Raw genomic sequence first — 18,956 nt, 5'->3', positions numbered from 1 at the left:
GGTAAAACTGAGCTGATTGCCCAAGCAGTGTAAAATCAGGGCGCGAAGCCCAATTTCTGTAAATATTGTAACTACCCTTTTTGATTTGCTACTTTGTACCTGCCATGCTTGTTATTTCTTTGTTTTTGAAAAGAAAATATAACCTTGTTAAATTTTAAATTAATTTTGCTTTCGTAGCTGGAGACCTATTCACACCCGCACCTTCTTTCACCTCTACCTACCACGGAAAACTCCGTAACAATAATAATAATTTTAACAAGTGCGTGTTGATTATTAGCCTACATGTTGTTTAATGTGAGAACATATGAAGCTATAGTCGAGTTCCGCTCGTTCACATCCGCCAGGTGTGGTTACTAACCAAGCCTGCGTATCGTTGCTGTGGTTGGCACATTAGTGGTGTTGGTTTGGAGGGAGGGGACCAGGTTAACTTCCGCTCTGTGTGCAGTGCGCTGTGAAAATATCACAGGGAGGAACTGCTGTTTTTATAATGAATTCTGTGTTTTTTGTAACTGCACAAGCAGCGAGCCAATCTCATCATAGTGTGGACAGTAAATAGTGAATGGGATGAAAAGTCAAGTGGTATGTTTCACCAAAAGGACAAGTCTTCTCAGTTTTAATTACTGTGACGATGAGGTGATGATAGAACCTCATAGGGATCATGAGGTATTAAAGCCAGCTCCATGGCTAAATGGTTAGCGCGTTGGCCTCTGCTCCAGGGGATCCCGGGTTAGATTCCCGGCGGGGGGTCAGGCTCGGGGGATGGGTGTACGTGCTGTCTTCCTCATTAGAATTCATCATGGGTAGGGCACTATCCTCATAGACACGCAGGTCTCCCAGTAGGCCTTTTCGGAGGCCACACGCCATTAATCTTTCTTTCTTTCTTTCTTTCCTAATTCATTTACTCTCCAGGACGTCTGGCTCCATGGCTAAATGATTAGCGTACTGGCCTTCGGTCACAGAGGTCCCGGGTTCGATTCCTGATAGGGTCGGGAATTTTAACCATCATTGGTTAATTTCGCTGTCACGGGGGCTGAGTGTATGTGTCGTCTTCATCACCATTTCATCCTCATCACGACGCGCAGGTCGCCTACGGGAGTCAAATCAAAGGACATGCATCTGGCAAGCCGAACTTGTCCTCGATCACTCCCGGCACTAAAAGCCATATGCCATATGCCTCTGCCGTCTCAGGGGCAGTGTTCTGGAGCGTGAGACTTTTCGGTCGGGGATACAACTGGGGTGCAGAACCACTTCTGGCCCAGGAGGCCTCACCTCTTGTGCTGAACAGGGGCCTTGTCAGGAGGATCGGAAGATCGTAAGGGATAGACAAGGAAGAGGGAAGGAAGCGGCCGTGGCCTGAAGTTAGGTACGATCCCGGCATTTGCCTGGAGGAGAAGTGGGAATCCATTTAGAGGATGGCTGAGGTGGGAATCGAACCCCTTCTACTCATTTGACCTCTCGAGGCCGAGTGGACCCCGTTCCAGTCCTTGTACCACTTTTCAAATTTCGTGGCAGAGCCGGGAATGGAACCCGTGCTTCCGGGGAGTAGCAGCTAATCACACTAACCACTACACCACAGATGCACACTCTGAGCAATTTAATAACTTTGATACAGGATTTTGTCCGCTTATTGATCTTATATTTGAACATTTTTTTAAATACGCGAATTCGTTAATTTTCAATCGCTAAAATTCTATATTTTCTTTATTTAGGTCACATTTTAATTTTTCTGGTGTTTCCTGATAGATCTCATCGAGAGAAATCAATGGCATCTAATTCGCCTCTGTCCAACATCTACACGCGAAGCTAAATCGCATAGTGACTGGCTTTCGCCTGCCAAGAAACACATCTTAATTTGGTGGCCATCTTGTGATGACGTCATGTCCGTTAGGTCAGTTACCATGGTTACGTCTTGTGCATTCATCCTTCAAATTTGAAATAATATAGAAAACATTCCAGATAAATAATCTTTGTTGAGCTGTGATATTTTGAAATGTTTCACATCAAAGAAGAGCCTTCCCCAAACCTATTTCTAACACCCACACAAAACCCACGCGACATATTCTACGCCCAGAAGACCTGCATCTGTGAACACGACACAGTTCCCACTTATATTTTTCCCTTTACACCACCGTAAGAAACTACTCTGCTAACATAAACCACCTCTTTGGATGATATATCTAGCCTACCTGCTTCACAAATCAGCCATTACATTCTGAACGACGCCCTATTAAAATACTCTGCACGTAATGGCTCATAACTGCTGCTACTGCCAACTTGACTAGTTACACATTGAAATCACGAGACATAACCATCAACAAACTAACCTCAATGTATTAGTAATGGAGGTTCCCGTACCCAAGCAAATGATCAGATAATATATTCATAATTAAGTCGGTTTCCAAGCTCAATGAGGAAATAATGAAATTGTTCCTGTGGTATACCTTCCCCGGCTTTTTAAACTGCCCGCCTTCTCTAAGGTCATCTATGCCAACGGACATGCACTTTTCAACTCCCAAAACTTCCTTCTTCGGCGGTTAGATGGCTCTAACATCGATTTATTAGCGCACTCTTATGACTAGACACAAACTACTTAACAGAGAAATGTTTATTTTGGGAGTTGGTAAACCATGTTTTTAGGATTGTTTTTTATGTACCGAAGTTATCAACATTTCAGCTGGCTCCTTCTCTGTTGTAATCTACCTATCATATGCTTGTAAATATGTTCTCTAGCTAATCAAACACGAGGGTGTGTATGGATAAACAGCCTATCAGCATAGTGTAGTTCAATTTAATCTGGAAATTTTCCCTTACGGAACTATATAAGCAGGGCACGTTAGGGCCGTCTTGTCTGAATTGCGCCAGTGTTTGAGAGTGCGACTTAACGGAGGCCATAGATGGCTAGGGAGGGAGGAGCGCGGCCTGCTTGAAGAAGATCCCGAGATACAAGGTAATGGCAGAATTTACCTAAACATGTGATCGTGCTTTCGGGTAGTTTGAGGTGAAGGTTTCAGCCGTTCCTTAATGTAATTTTGTACTTTGGTGGTTTAAATGTAGGACCTTCCCTGAAGTCTTCGGACTCTAGTTCCGTTCGCTACTGGGAAACATGTAATGTAAGGGAACGCGAGTGGTGACCCTCAGTCGTCTCCCATTCAACTTTTCAATTGGATGACTGAAGTTTTTGAACCTCTAAATTTTGAAAATCTTGTCTCGAATTTAAATGTTCCTCTTTTAGTCACCCGTTTTTATCGTGGGATTAGCTGCCTCTGTGGATCAGTGGTAGAGTGACGGCCTCCGGATCCCAAGATAGCGAGTTCAAACCCGGCAGACGTAGTCGGATTTTTGAAGGGCGGAAAAAAGTCCATTTGACACTCCATGTCGTACGATGTCGGCATGTAAAAGATCTCTGGTGACACATTTGGTGTTTACCCGACAAAATTAATTAAATTTCAGCCATAGACGCCCAAGAGCGTTTCGGTTTACTCGGTCTGCCATCTAATGGGCCTAGAGTAAAACGGAACGTCGAAATTGAAGAGCAGACAACCAGATGGCGTCAACTTGAAATGTCTGCACACAGTAGCTGAGGCCATACGTTTATTATTATTATTATTATTATTATTATTATTATTATTATTATTATTATTATTATTAACATGGGATTAGCCTCTTTTAGTTCTTTGTTATTCTATTAAATTTTCTATCTCTCAATTTTAAGAAGGGAAATAAATTAAATTCCAAATTTTTTATACTAAAAGTTGCTCTAAGTAATCCCCCGTCCAGCCATTAAACCCAGACGTTTCCTATTCCTCTGTAAACCACGGAAACCTCCTAAACACTCTCTCTCACATCACTCAATTTAATGTTATATACATGTGCTTTTATTTTGGTATACTCATTACTATAACCGTATTCTTCGGTATATGTCTGGTGTAAATAATTCGGCTCCCTTCTTGAAACTCGCTATTACTTGTCAGACTTGGGCTATGTGAAACCATGCTGTAATAATACACACAAGCACAACGAAGATTCTAGTTCTGGGAAACATGTAATGTAAGGGAATGCGAGTGGTGACCCTCAGTCCTCTCCCATTCAACTTTTCAATTGGGTGACTGAAGTTTTTGAACCTTTAAATTTTTAAAATCTTGTCTCTAGTCACTCCATTTTTAGCATGAGATTAGCCCTGTGTCATTGAGCCTTAAGCCCACATCGGTTCTTATTATTTCAGAAATGTCTGTAAGAAGTGGTGGTGTTTCGTCTCCTTGCCTTTTGTTAATGGCGTGTTATGTGTAACATGTACATCTGCTGTAAGTCAATAAGAATACACAAAGGCTAAGTCTGCAAACCGCACCGAAGTCGTGACAAAACAAGGTTAGGTTAGGTTAGGTTAGGTTAGGTTAGGTTAGGTTAGATTGATAATGAAATTTCCTTCCATTTCTAACTGAGCTGATTTTTATAGAGGAGGTAACGTTGCTTTCCTTTTCAGGAGGAGTTCTTGCAGATTTTTTCTTGCTTCTTATACATCCTCACTGAATATTCTAGAGATACGAATTGGATGAAATAAGTAAAACTGTGTTAATAAAATGATGCGTTGGTCATTTAACACCAACTATGTTATTAAATGCATTTATCGAACATGCCACAATTCTACTTACCTGGTATTACCCGAACAGATTTTTACACTCCGACAGAAAAAAGAAATTATGCTTTAACTATACCCGCAAAATAATGTAACACTAGTGATTTTCATAAAATGCCAGTGGCAGTACGAAAATCTCACAAGTCATGAAAGAAACCATCGACTGTTTAGTGCCAACGTGCAAGATTAACAATAACTGTAAGACGTCGTATCGGCAAGTACGGTCCCTAAATTGTATGGTTGGCGACACTGAATCGAACCGAACACTTAGAAAATAACTATAAATCACTGCCTTCAGTATTAAAATGGGGATACAGAGTAAGGTTACGCTTACATGACAGGGAATATACACAAAGATTCCTTCGCGGCAGCTATCTTTTCTTGAAAACTCACATCTCCAGTGTTTGGTTTAGTAATAAATGTCATTCCCCTTACAACACCGTATCTCTTCCAGTTCATTAGAACATGCCACGTCTTATAATTTAGTACTTTCATTAATTATATTACGGTAAATATGCCTTATCTTTGGAGGAGGCTTCGTTCGCTTTTTTTTTCTTATCTGCTCTATGCCTCTCTCAGAGTTTCTAAAGAGCCATTTCATTAGCATAGAGTCAGGGGAGAGAGAGAGAGAGAGAGAGAGATAAAAAATAAAAACTGGAAAAATAAAGTAATCATAATCCAGCGCTTGTCCCGTTGCCATAGTTACATGATATGCTTGAATCTTTCGCCGCTAGGAGAGCTAGGGACAATTCACATGTTTATCCAGGGTAAGCCGCTCGCTGTATATGTTGTTGGCCCAAGCGTCTTGAAAAATACATACAACATAGATAATTATTTATGAGATAAGACAAGATAAAATAATACCCGTCTCTCATAATCTCTGAAACCATAGATCCGGAAGAGGGAACTGTTTTATTTATTTACATTGTATGGCCTTCATTGGACCACTCTAGCCAACTTTATACAAATATTTTTTTGTTTCCTGTCAGCCCAGTATTTCTTCATTCTCTCTGATCTTATCCTTCTTTCTTCATCGGAAATTACCCTTTCTATTGTCTGTTTATTGATTCTGATTTGCAATCTGGTTCGTTTGTCTGTGAGTTTCTTGATTTTGTCGGTTTTGTTTTTTAGGTCTTCCATTGTAATTTGTAGCTCATCCATATCTTCCTTGATTTCTGTAATCCACTTAATATTGCACTTACTATTTATTGCAATCTTTTCTTATTTTTTATACATGCAGTATACAAAATTTGATATCCTATAGCAGAGATGGCGAACCTTTTCTGACTAGCGTGTCCATTAAGGTTTTGTTTATTACTTTTTTTTACTGTTTGTCTTACGTCGCACCGACACAGACAGGTCTTATGGCTACGATGGGATAGGAAAGGCCTAGGAGTGGGAAGGAAGTGGCCGTGGCGTTAATTAAGGTGCAACCTCAGCATTTTCCTGGTGTTAAAATGAGAAACCACGGAAATATCTTCAGGGCTGTCGAAGTGAGGCTCAAACCCACTATCTTCCGGATGCAAGCTCACAACTGCGCGCCCTTAACCGCTCGGCCAACTCGCCCGGTTATCACTTTTTACTGCTGAGTGTGTCACCGGTTATTTTCGTTTAAAATCATCACGAAACCCCATCGTTTGACTTCATTTAGGTATTAGATTACATTACATATAAATCCATTCGACTGGATGTTTTATAATTTTATTTTGCAAACATCACTGAAAAAATACATAAAACAGCCAAATTTAAAGAATAAGATATTGTGTTGCTTTAACCTAATCAAATTTATTTTAAAAATGTAGCCATAGAATTAATTATGACACACTTCTTTATTAAAGTGTAATATTAAAATATGTTAGGTTGGTAGATTTCCAACTTATTTGTTAAATTTTAAAACATGTCTGACCGAGCTCGATAGCTGCAGTCGCTTAAGTGCAGCCAGTATTCGGGAGATAGTAGGTTCGAACCCCACTGTCGGCAGCCCTGAAAATGGTTTTCCGTGGTTTCCCATTTTCACACCAGGCAAATGCTGGGGATGTACCTTAATTAAGGCCACGGCTGCTTCCTTTCCACTCCTAGCCCCTCCCTGTCCCATCGTCGCCGTAAGACCTATCTGTGTCGGTGCGACGTAAAGCAACTAGCAAAAAAAAAAAAAAAAAGACGTACCACAGGACTTGTGTCGTAGGTTCGCCGGGCGTCCGCACCGGCTTGATAGAATCTGAGGATGTTCTTGTAGAACGAAACATGTCATTCTTTGTATAATAGTGTATATTTTTACAGATATGTTCATAGTGTTATAATTTATATTGTAATTGCAGTGTGTTTGACAGACTGAAAAGTTTTTGTTACATTTAACTAAGTAGACTCTGACAAACCTCCGCTTTACCCTTACACAAAACAAACCAACAACACGCATATTTTCAACTGAGGAAAGGGCACGAAGATCGAAGCGTCTGAAGAAGTACTGGGAGGACCGCAAAACCCGAACAATCCCTTCAAAGAGACCTGAACGACGGACTGACTAAAGTGATCCTGTGGGGTCATAAAAAAAGAAGAAGATGAAGACTCTGAAATATATAGCTTCATTCTTGACTAAAAACGACATGAAATAATAATTCTTCCAAATACAACGATTTGAGAGGATATTGAATTACGTTAAATTTGGAATCACGACAGTTCCAAGAGAAAGAAATATAACTAAAAAATTGTGTGTAAAATTATGATCTGAAGTTTGTTGTATTTTTACAAAACTTAACATATTTTGAACATTGTTTACACGCTGGAACACTTCACTATTTTTGTCAGCTACGTCTGGACTCCAGGCTGCCACTCGGAGGGGCAATGTTCGCAATTAAAACTAACTTTCAGGAGAAAACACCGATGCTGAAAAATGTATACTGTGAATAATGCTGATTTATCTGCAAATTAAAAATGTCTACAACAGGCCAACAGCAACTAAAGCTTCGTAAGACACGCACACAGAACACAGGTAACCGAATGGATAACGCAGAATATAAGGACAAAATACCTTGTTGTCGGTCACAACCCTTTTTATATGTTAAAATACTTCGTGCCTTCCTTTTACAGTAAGACCACTCAAGAAATTTACTCCTAATTATAATTTTGTACTCATTGTTCGATTAATACCATTGTTTCGTTTTTCTATCTTTTCGATATCGGTAAGATCGTAACATAGTATCGATATCACAAAAATATCGATAATATTGATAATATCGGAACATTCCTAGCTAGCACCGGGTCTTGTGGCGTTGATGGCATAGGAGAGGCAGGGAAGGAAGCAACTTTAACAGACCAAAAATGCGATTTTTCACTGTATTTTTTCACTTAACATTGAACGTTTATCTTTATAACAGTGCAAAGTTTTTGTTAATATCTCCAATATTTTCGGAGTTACGACCAAAAACGGAAGCTCTGTCACCCAAACAAGCCATTTATTGGTAAGTTTGTTGCTCGTTTGCCATAACTTTTGTTTTTCAAAACCTTTTCGCTGTTAACTCGGAACGTTTTTAAGATGTTAGGATGAAATTATGCATGCATATACATTTCATAGACAAGAAGATACGGTAGAATTACTGAGTTAGCTTCATTACTTAAGTTTAAAAATATGTATTTACAAACGAAAATTAATGAAATATTGACTACTTGAAAAAACTTCATGAAAATCTATCTATACTTGAAGAACTTCACTGACTCTAGTGCATGTTGTAGCTATATCATTACTAGGGCCCGGATTTTTTATAAATGCATATGCACATATGCAAAGGCATATTTTGAACGTTAGTGCATATATAGATATATTTTTCTCTTATGTGTGATCGATTATCTCAAATTTATGAACGAAATGAAAATCTAATGAACACTATATATGTTGCATAGCTCGTGGCGACACGAGAAGCATTCCCTGATAAAGCAAAGAGCTTTCACTGTCGCACGTGCATAATGGCCCTTTTCACAACAGCTATTCCCTTCTTTCAGACACAATCAACTACATAAATGGAATCAGGCACTCTTTGCCAGAAGAGTGTTCTAAGCAGTCCAGTGCCACTTTACAAGTATTGTCCACTTACGTCCATTGACGTAGAACGATCATTTTCAGCCTATTAATTAATTCTGTACGACAACAGAAAGTCATTGACCCCTGAAAGATTGAGAAAATGTTAATAACCTATTGTTATGCATAATTTTGCAAGGAATGAAACACTTTTATCAATTTAATACTGATTTAAAATTAAATAATGCGTTTGGTAAGTGTATTTTGTTTTATTTTAGTGCATATTTTCAATATTTTTAGTGCATATGTGCATGCATATTTTTGGAGACTTTAGTGCATATGAATCCGGCCCTAGCCATTACTAACAATAAAAAAAGAATCATAAAAACATATTAATGTGTTTTGAAATTATCAGGAACACGGCTAAATAGTGGCCTTGAAACACCCCAATTTTCAATAATTAACTAGGGTATATATATAATGGCTAGAGCCCGGATTTTTATGCATTAATAGGTTAGAATGCAAAGTTACTGAAGCGAATGGCAAGTATAGTCTACCTTCCCAACGACTATGCTATGTGGTTTGCATAGACAGTAGGGGTACGGCCCATCAGAAGCCCTATAATTTATGTTACTCTTGCCACATTGTGGAAGAGCGGGTGGCCGACACTTCCTACTAACCAAACTAGTTTGCAATCTAACCTGTTACTGCATAAAAGTCCGGGCTTTAATAATGGCATATATTTATGTGATATCTAAATATGTAGGCATATTATTAAGGAATAATGTGTTTGTCATACTAAGTTCCCTTTCAGTATTCGTTTCAGTTGGTGCGGAAAAAAGTTTAATACATCCCATTTTTGTATGTTTAAAGGTGTACGTCCCTCCTTAATTTTTCTGGTGAGAAAATGGGAATCTACGGAAAAACCAACTTCAGAGCTGCTGACAGCCGGAATCGAATGGACCATCTCCCGAATGCAACTCTTCTCATTTTTAAACCTACCTTTATATATCATTTTTAAAAATTTATTTACAATTTACCTTACGTTGCACCGACACAGATCTTATGGTGACGGTGGGATAGGAAAGGCCTAGGAGTGAAAAGGAAGCGGTTGTGGCCTTAAGATACAGCCCTAGCATTTGCCTGGTGTGAAAATTGGGAAACCACGGAAAACGATCTTCTAGGCTGCCGACAGTCAGGTTCGACCCGACTCAAACGCAAGCTCGCAGCTGAGCGTCCCTGACCGCGCGACCAACTCGCTCAGTACTTTACAGATCACTACACTCCGATTTCTACTTATTTGAACGTATCGTGGACGTTAATGAGATATAAAATGCAATATTTACATGCTCTGTTGTACATTACACATTGAGAGATCTCGAACATGAACTTAGTAAACCACACATTTTATAAGGGAATGCTGCAAATGGTGTAAAGCTGCAGGTAGTGAACTTCACTTTACACGCTCCTTGCTCTCACAATTAGTCCACCGGAGACCAGCTGTTGTAATCTACACCCTACTGCATCACTAATGATATTTTAAGTCGAGTAAATGGGTTACCCGCTTCCTTTCCTTGGCTGCTCTAAGTGGATGGCAGGTGTTTCAAACTTGTGCGAGCGGCAAGAGAAACGACCGTAAGTCACGAAACTGCAGCATCAAGTATGTAATAGCAGGAAGTTAAATATTTTCTAGAACATCATTCACTGTCTCAATTAGTCTGTGGGGTTTGGATTGATTCCGCGCAATATTAATGTGTTTCTTATACACTCTTCATGAAGAAGGAATACCAAATTAAGGATGGAATTGAAAACGAACGATTGATAACGATGAAGCAGATTACGATTAATGGACCTTGTTAAACTCATGGATGGCAGAGAGAGGAAGACGGTAAGACTCTCAAGAGGAGGTTGATATGTAATAGCAACTTCTGGCTCAGTGAGGAAGGCAACGGGAACTTAGATCATTGCTCATTTTTTTAACAAGCTTTTTCAGTGTTGCCTAGGCCATCTAATGGTGGAGCTGTTCAGGATACAATCAGGGGAGGTAAATCTACGTTGAAAATAAACAGAAACGTGTCCAAGAATTTGTGCCATTGATTTTTCTTTAACACGCAAATGAATCATTCAATTTAATTAACCTCAACTTAGAACTTTCCAACTGCCATCACTCATTATCTTTTCATTTTAACATTTATGTGGGGTCTATATGTATGTTCACTCCTGAGCCCTTAGGCTGGTTGTAATGGTCTAGGCATCACTGAAGAGGCATACTAAGCAAACGAGGATTTATGTAGTTTCCCGTTGCTTTCCTCATAGAGCCAGAAGTTGTTGTTACATATCAGCCGGCCAAGCGCACTTAAATGCTTGCGCCAACCGACCCTATGAGCAACATTTTCACACCATTCATAGCAGGGACTAGCGGCATAACGAATGACATTACTAGCATCACTCATACTTCAGTCACTTTCTATATTGTCAAAGCCAAGAATAAGACTGAGACAGATCACTGAAAGTAGCAAAAATGCTCTAACCTGTGCCAGAATACATTGTAAACGGTAAACGTTAGGTCTCGCCTACAAAGGCGAGGGGTCTACCTTGTCGCAATGTATCTTCCACTTCAGTCGACCCACGGCGTCCTGGGGACTGAGTTTTATGAGCCACATGCCATCTCGTACATGGTCAGCAAGCGTTTTTGAGGTCGTCTTCGAGGTCGACGACCCTCCACGTTCACTGGAAGGGTACCGTAGTCTTTTCAACTGAGGTATCAACATGCCCATACCATTGCAGGCGTGATTCACTGAGGTAGCCTTGAATTTCCTTTGCTCTTCATTGTTCCTGATATGAATAAAATCCAGAATGAGGTTATCTGCCAGACTTTAAGGGTAACTCCCGTTGAGGAAAAGGCGGATGAAGTCGTACAGTCATCTTCAAAGACGACCTGAGGATTACTGAACGTATGATTTTTAATCATTACTGATCTGCATTTAGGGCAGTCGCCCAAGTGGCAGATTCCCCTTCTGTTGTTTACCCAGGCTTTTCTTAAAACAATTTCAGGGAATTAGGAAATTTATTACCGAGCTCGATAGCTGCAGTCGCTTAAGTGCGGCCAGTATCCAGTAATCGGGAGATAGTGGGTTCGAGCCCCACTGTCGGCAGCCCTGAAGATGGTTTTCCGTGGTTTTCCATTTTCACACCGGGCAAATGCCGGGGCTGTACCTTAATTAAGGCCACGGCCGCTTCCTTCCAATTCCTAGGCCTTTCCTATCCCATCGTCGCCCTAAGACATCTGTGTCGGTGCGACGTAAAGCAAAAAAAAAAAAAAAGGAAATTTATTGAACATCTCCTTTGGTAAATGATTCCAATCCTTAACAGCTCTTCCTATAAACGAATATTTGTCCCATTTTGTCCTCTTGAGTTCCAACTTTATCTTCATATTGTGATCTTCCCTACTTTTAAAAACACCACTCAAACGTATTCGTTTACTAATGCCATTCCACTGATAGTTCGGAACATTCCTTTTGGTCGAGCAGCTCGTCTCTTTCCCCCAAGTCTTCCCAGCTCAAACTTTACAACATTTTCCCAACGCTAAAATCTTTTGTCGGAAATCATCCAGAATAAATCGAGCTGTTTTTTTATTCTTTCCAGTTCTCGATTCAAGTAATCCTGGTGAGGGTCCCATACATTGAAACCAGTTTGGGTCTTACTAGAGACTTATATGCCCTCTTCTTTACATCCTTACCACAACGCCTAAATACCCTCATAACCATGTGCACAGATCTAGACCCTTTATTTACAATACCGTTTATGTGATTACCCCGATGAAGATCTTTCCTTATATTCACAACTAGGTACTTACAGTGGTCTCCATAAATTTCACCACATCAACGCAGTAATTACAACTGAGAAGACTTTTCCTATTATTGAAACTCACAACCTGACTTTTAACCCCATTTATCATCATACCATTGCCTACTGTCCATCTCACTATATTGTCGAGGTCTTTTTGCAGTTGCTCACAATCTTGTAACTTATTTATTACTCTATACAGAATAACATCGGTCTTTACTCATATCATTTACATATATGTATAAGAAAACGGGCCAGTAATATTGCCTTGCGGAATCCTCCTCTTACTGGTTACAGGGTCAGATAAAGCTTCATCTACTCTAATTCTCTGAGTTCTATAGTCTAGAAATATAGCCACCCATTCAGTCACTCTTTTGTCATAATCCATTTGCACTCATTTTTTCCAGTAGTATCCCATGCTCTACCCTGTCAAATGCCTTGGATAGGTCAATCACGACACAGTCCATATGACCTCCCGAATCTAGAATATCTGCTATATCTTGCTGGAATCCTACAAGTTGAGCTTCATTGGAATAACCTTTCCTAAACACGAACTGCCTTCTATCGAACAGTTATTAATTTCGCAAACATGTCTAATATAATCAGAAATAATGCTTTCCCAAAGCTTATGTGTAACACATGTCAAACTGACCGCCCTGTAATTTTCGGCTTGATGTTTATCACCCTTTCGTTTATACACAGGGGCCACTATAGTAACTCTCCATTCATTTGGTATAATTCCTTCATGCAAGCAATAATTAAATAAACTATGAGCAATAAGGGGTAAAATGTGACGACTATGTCTAACCATTGTTTTTTTTGCAAGTTGCTTTACGTCGCACCGACACAGATAGGTCTTATGGCGACGATGGGACAGGAAAGGGCTAGGAGTGGGAAGGAAGCGGCCGTGGCCTTAATTAAGGTACAGCCCCAGCATTTGCCTGGTGTGAAAATGGGAAACCACGGAAAACCATCTTCAGAGCTGCCGACAGTGGGGTTCGAACCTACTGTCTCCCGAATACTGGATACTGGTCGCACTTAAGCGACTGCAGCTATCGAGGTCGGTAACTAACCATTGTAATTTAATTATTTTTAAATTCGAGTTTTATTTTTTCAAATTCTCTTTGAAAGAACACATTAAAATTATCATAAACTACTGTATAGCGAATCACGGGTTCAACTGAATTTAAAGAAAACAAAACTTATTGAGGAAATCATTAGATCTGAGTTAGGTTAGCAAGGTGGGCAACTGCAGCTGCCATGCAATAGCCTACCTTAGGTGGAATGGCTATTAAAACAAATCGATTGAACCTCATAGACTTCTCGTAATATTACGAGTAGGCCTATTTTGATAAGCGTTCTGGACAGTGATTGCAAATTGATATGAAGTGAAGGAGAACTGAGCTTCGTTAAGGATGCAAATTGGATGAATTGAAGGAGAGTTGCGTCGGAATATGGCACATTAGATTATCTTTGTGATGAGGTTCTCCTTGTCAAAGTGGCTTGTTGCTAGGCAACTGGCAGTGTCACAGCCAGATTTAATGGCTTGCGGCGGGACGTCATTCCTGTAACATAGAAAAGTTAAACATGTTAAACGAACAAGTTTCTTCGACATAAATATTACAGGAAAGTTCAGGCTTTTCGGTATGATGGATTAAATTCAATAAACGACGAAGGCTGGCTTTCAGGGAGGTCACTCAACCGTTTACGAACTATAGGACGGGGTGAGTTGGCCGTACGGTTTGGGTCGCCCAGCTCTGAGCATTCGGGAGGTGGTGGGTTCGATCCCAATATCGCACAGAGGGGTTTTTTACCAAAAAATTCAGACAACATGAATTTCTTACTAATTTGTATTCCTTTCGATTTAGTATAAGTCAAAAATATGTGTGGACTTCATTGTGGCGATGAAGTCGCCAACTGTCATTGTCAAAAATTACTATGAAAAATGAGCAGTTCTAGTTGCTATTGAGATGAACACCTTTCTACTCCTCATTGGGATTTTTTGTTTTTATTTCCATTTTCCTTGAAAACTAAAAAAAAACGCGTTTATTTTTGCAATAAGTAAATAACATATACAGTACAGACAATTACGTGCAAGACGGACACAGAAATAAAACAATTTAATTTACAATTTTTTTAAAAGAGTTTTGTAAATTAGACGAAAATTTCAGTCTGAGGAAGAATCTTAACCCTCTTCATCATATTATTCTGCATGTTCCTCAGATCTTTGTTCATTATTTCTAAAGCAGTCTTGGTAAAAGGTTTTGATATATTTCTTCTTTGTCTTAAGGGAAATCGTGAAAATCTTTTAACAAATTCAGGTTTTTGCTCTGTAGGAAAACTATTATAATCTATTACTTCATTTCTAATTATATCCAATATTTTCGAAAAATCCTTCTCAGAATATAGCTTCGACTTCTTAAAAATTCTATAGTAACAATGTTCACATTAGAAGACCATGAAGAGAAAGAAAATGAGATACGAGACGACCAGTAGTAAATTTATAGTTTTTCTTAACAATTATAGGCTGCATGCACAAAAACACGTAATAAAAATATTAATGGGCACTTTTGGGCTGGGAGTCAAATCCGGGCCCCTCTGACCCGAAGACATGTATGCTGGCCATTTATCCAAGGAACCATATTGTAGTTATTAATACATAAAATTTAATAATAATAATAATAATAATAATAATAATAATAATAATAATAATATCTTCCTTTGATAATCAGTTTACCCTCCAGGGTTGGTTTCTCCTTCAGACTCAGCGAGGGATCCCACCTCTACCGCCTGAAGGGCAGTGTCCTGGAGCGTGAGACTTTGGGTTGGGAATACAACTGGGGAGGAGGACCAGTACCTCGCCCAGACTGCCTCACCTGCTATTCTGAACAGGGCCTGGTGGGGGACGGGAAAATTGGAAGGGATGGGCAAGGAAGAGGGAAGGAAACAAATGTAGTCTTAAGTTAGGTACCATTCCGGTATTTACCTGGAGGACACGTGGTAAACCACTTCGAAGATGGCTCAGGTGTGGATCGAATCTCCTCTTCTCAGTTGATATCCCGAGGCTGAGGAGGCCCCGTTCCAGCCCTTGAACCAGTTTTCAAATTTTTTGGCAGAGACGAGAATCGAACCCGGGCCTCCTGAGGTGACAGCTAATCGCACTAATCATTACAGCATAGAGGCGGATGGTAATAATAATAATAATAATAATAATAATAATAATATTATATTATTATTATTATTATTTAAAATGGATATTTGAAATAGGGAAGCCTCCGTGGCTCAGGCGGCAGTGCGTCGGCCTCTCACTGCTGGGTTCCGTGGTTCAAATCCCGGTCACTCCATGTGAGATTTGTGCTGGACCAAGCGGAGGCTGGACAGGTTTCTCTTCGGGCACTCCGGTTTTCCCTGTCATATTTCATTCGAGCAACACTCTCCAATATAATTTAACTTCATCTGTCTGTCATTAATCATTGCCCCAGAGGAGTGCGACAGGCCTCGGAAGCCGGCACAATTCCTATCCTCGCCGCGAGATCGAGGCTTCATTCATTCCATCCCTGATCCGGTTACTGACTGGAAAACAGGTTGTAGGTTTCAATTCATTTCAAATAGGCTTTCAGCTTATTAGGTTGAGTAGAGTACTTGTATGTAACACATAATCGCCCTTCGAAATGGCGCTATGTAATAATGTTTAGGGGAGGAACACTGACCCGCAATACATGTACCTATCACTGAAGGAAAACTCTTCGCTTGTAGTTCATGCAATCCTTGGGGCGAGTAGATCACAGATGTTTTCTACCTCTCTCACCCGCAAGAGGTATGTCTTGTTATCAAAAAATGTTGTCGTAGGACATAAAACCAATAACATTATTATTAATTAAACATTTTACATGCTGTTCCAGTTTACAGTTTTACTATGTCTACCTTTTCTGACTTTAAATCGGTGATCTTGGAATCTGAAGGCCCACTCTACTACTAATCCAAGAGGGAAGTCGTCTGCTAATACAGCAGAACATCATTAATCCTTACAGTCTTTTATTATTATTAATAATAATAATACATAAATGAAAATTAAAATCCACAGCCTGTTTCCAGTCATTCGACCGGGTCAGGAATGGAATGGGTGAAACCCCCATCTAGCGGCGAGGATAGGAATTGTGCCGGCTGCCGAAGCCTGTCGCATTCCTCTGGGGCAATGACTAATGAATGACAGATGAAATGAAATGATATTGGAGAGTGTTGCTCGAATGAAATATGACAGGGAAAACCGGAGTACCCGGAGAAAAACCTGTCCCGCCTCCGCTTCGTCCAGCACAAATCTCACGTGGAGTGACCGGGATTTGAACCACGGAACCCAGCGGTGAGAGGCCGACGCGCTGCCTCCTGAGCCACGGAGGCTCCAAGAATAATAATAATAATAATAATAATAATAATAATAATACATAAATACAATTGCAATTTCAGATCCATGATTTTCAATTTCGCGTCTACTGTCAATGATATAAAATCATCAGCTTTGATTGTCCGACTCGTAGGCTGAACGGTCAGCGTACTGGCCTTCGGTTCAGAGGGTCCCGGGTTCGATTCCCGGCAGGGTCGGGGATTTTAACCTTAACTGGTTAATTCCAATGGCACGGGGACTGGGTGTATGTGTTGTGTTCATCATCATTTCATCCTCATCACGAAGTGCAGGTCGCCTACGGGAGTCAAATAGAAAGACTTGCATCTAGCGAGCCGAACCCGTCCTGGAATATCCCGGCACTAAAAGCCATACGGCATTTCATCAGCTTTGATTAACTCGTGGAATAAACTTGTAATAAATGAAGAGGTTGAGCCATATACGGCTGGATTGGAAACAGAGGATTTTCACAACACCCTCCAAGAAGGTGGTGAAAATTCAGCAACACTGGAAGACATTGACTTGTGACTAGAAGCAGATAACGATGATCCAGGTTATCGCATTTCAAAAGAGGAGGAGATCGTTGAAGGTGTGGTCGCTTCAGAAAGCCCTGAAACGGACTAATATAACCAGAATGAAGCAGGTGATCTTCTTAAAGTATGTGTACTGGGAACAGTCACACGAGTACCCGACATTTCTGTCCTACTCCACAATGTTATCACACTTGGTGTTAAAACTTTGGAACAAAGACGTAAAAAGTCCATGATATTATTTTTGTATAAAAAATATTGAATAGTAAAATTGATGATGAAGAGTTACTGGCAAGTTCAAGAATTTGTTTTACATTAAGAAATGCCGCACAGAAGCCCATAAGAATTCCCCTCTTAACAAAATTCTTAAACTTTATAATACATTAAATACATATAATTTGGATATCTTTTTCATGAATCAAATCAACTTTGAATTGGCGTGTGATACTTTCCTATAATGCACATACTGTTGAATATTATCTCTGTTTTCTGTATATGTTTTATTTCATTCTTCCACTTCAGTTCTATTTGAATTCACAGTTTTCAAATGACCTATACATTAAACACTTTATTTCTCTTTATAGAATATTATTTTGCATAATGTGTCATGTGTCATGTTTTAAGACTGTATAATTTAACTGTATAACTGAATGTGTTACTTTGTGTTAGGCACCACTGTAAAATAATTATTAATGTAGTAACTGTATATTTTTAATGTATTACCAACTTTGTATTGTTTGGGTAGTTCATTGTATTCCTTGTATTGTATTTCTTTCAGTTAATGTTTAGTAGTGTAACTATTAATTGTACTGTATATTGTGAACATTGTAATTGGGCAAAAAGCCTGTTATCTTCATCACTGAATAAATAAATAAATAAATAAATAAATAAATAAATAAATAAATAAATAAATAAATAAATAAATAAATAAATCATCATCAGAGTTCTGCCATACGGCAGGTCTTCACATGGCAGCTCTCCACGCAATTCTGTCTCTTGCCACCCTCCTTGTTTCCTCATACTTGTATTCTATCCTGATATCTTCTCCGTCGTCCTTGTCTTTTTCCATTTACCGTTCCTTCTATAGCATCTGTAAGCAAGCAATCTCTCCTCATCCAATGACCAATCCAATTGTGCTTTCTCTTCTTGATTACTTTTAATATATTTCTCTCTTCCCCAACTCTTCTCAAAACTTCTTCATTCTTTACATTTTCTGTCCATTGTATATTTTCCATTCTCCTCCAAATCCACATCTCAAATGCTTCCAGTCTTCTTTCTTAGTGTCCATGTCTCAGCTCCATACAGTGCCACGCTCCATACAAAGCACTTCACGAATCGCTTCCTCAAGTCTCTATCAATGCCCCCACAAAACTGTCTACTCTTCTTATTAAATGCTTCGTTCGCAATCGCAGTACCAGTTTTCACCTCTCGACTGCACCTCATGTCCTCTGTTAGAACACTTCCCAAGTATTTGAAAGCATCCACCTGTTCTATTATTTCCTGCCCTAACTTTATAGTTGTCTTCACTTTTCTTCT

General features: G+C 39.6%; 1 protein-coding gene across 1 annotated transcript in view; it reads left to right on the top strand.

The window, feature by feature from the left end:
- The window catches only part of LOC136886053 (nucleoredoxin), a 490,502-nt gene that overhangs the window by 317,709 nt on the left and 153,837 nt on the right, over window positions 1-18,956 (top strand). The window lies entirely within an intron of this gene.

Source organism: Anabrus simplex, chromosome X (assembly GCF_040414725.1).
Source record: "Anabrus simplex isolate iqAnaSimp1 chromosome X, ASM4041472v1, whole genome shotgun sequence".
In the NCBI taxonomy this organism is placed as follows: domain Eukaryota; kingdom Metazoa; phylum Arthropoda; class Insecta; order Orthoptera; family Tettigoniidae; genus Anabrus; species Anabrus simplex.
Note: the sequence above shows the minus strand (reverse complement) of the source record. Positions and strands in the feature narration are given on the sequence as shown.